Raw genomic sequence first — 1,555 nt, forward strand, 5'->3', positions numbered from 1 at the left:
GGGAGCTCTTTCTCTATTGACTGATGAGCCATATTTTTGTACTTCTTCGCATGCTAATAATTTGAGAATAGATGCCAGGCATTTGCAGTTTTACCGTATTGAGTTCACTGCTGTCTTCTAATAAAGAGAAAGACGTTTATTCATTTTTTAATTTTTCGTTAATTTTCGTTAAAAATAAAAATTTTTTATTTTTAGTTAACTTACTTGCACGTCAGTTTGATATTTTTCAAGTTTGTTCTTATGTTTTGTTAAACTAGGTTGGGATTAGCTTTTATTCTTGGGCTAGGTTAGCCCTTCTCCTAAGGCATGGCCTTTGGGGGGTATCTGCTGAATGCCTCAATTGTTCGATGAAATCTCTTACTCCCCTGGGCTGAGTGTCTCCCAATTGTATGCGAACTCCAGGAGTTGTTGGGATGATAAATTCTCTCAATGGCTGGTTGTCCCCCGGTAGTTGTTTGATCAGCCTCCTGGAATTTCACCCTTTACATTGACAGTTTGGCATTCATCCTAAGACTCAGGTGGACCCCACGCCAGTTTCTGAAACTCTTCCCCTTGTAGCTTCCTCCTCTCCAGTACTCTGCTCTGTAAATTCTAACTGCTTTAGCCTCCCTGAACTCTGATCTCTAGTTCCGCAGCTTGATGAGTCTTCCTTGCTCTGCTTGGATCTCCCTCCCTTTGCTCGGGTCCAGGAAATGCCTCTGGCCATATATCTGGAGAGACTAAAGGTCTCACCTCATTTGTTTTTCTTTTTTTCGCTTATTGCCATCTTTTACGATTTACTGCCCAGTCTGTGAAAATCATTGCTTCATAAGTTTTGTCTAGTCTTTCAATTATTTATGATAAAAAGGCAGCTCTGATGCCAGTTGCTCCATCATAGCTAGAATGTAGAAGTCCCTCAGCTTATAATTTTTGAAATGGACTTTGTTACTTGTCTTACAAGGTTGGTTATGAAATACACATGTGTATTTGTCTCTGGTTTTGCCTCCCTCTCTGTGAGGATCCTCAAATCAGTTCCAATAGTTAATTTCATTGCCAAAACACCTTAGGTCTAGAATAAAAAGGGTTTTTTGTTTTGGGGATTTTTTGGTACAATTTTTTTTTTCTTTTGCTTGCTCTCTTTCCCCCCTTTCATCACAGCTCCCAGTATCTAAGCTGTGATCTCTGGGTCTGCTGAATTTTGCATTTCTATTTGCTCTCTTCCTGTTCGAAGACATCTGGAAAATCATGCTATTCTAAGTACCCTATAATTGGATTCCATTCAAAGTTCTTGAGATTTTATATCGTAAAAGGAGTTTAGAGTAGCTGGAAAATGGGCCAAATGTGTTTACAATAAGGTTATAAACCTCAGAGAAGCTAACGAGATCTTTAAAGTCCTATTTTGTGAGGTTAAGAGTAAATATGATCCAGAATTGTGTTATCCAATATGATAGGTACTAGCCACATGTGACCACTGATCACTTGAAGTGTGGCTACTGCCACATGTTGAAATGATAATATTGGGGGGATTTTAGTTAAATAAATTATTAAAATATATTTATTTCTCTTTCTTTCTTTC

The sequence above is a fragment of the Enhydra lutris genome, unplaced genomic scaffold (assembly GCF_002288905.1).
Source record: "Enhydra lutris kenyoni isolate GAN:26980312 unplaced genomic scaffold, ASM228890v2 scaffoldscaffold12, whole genome shotgun sequence".
Taxonomy (NCBI): Eukaryota; Metazoa; Chordata; class Mammalia; order Carnivora; family Mustelidae; genus Enhydra; species Enhydra lutris.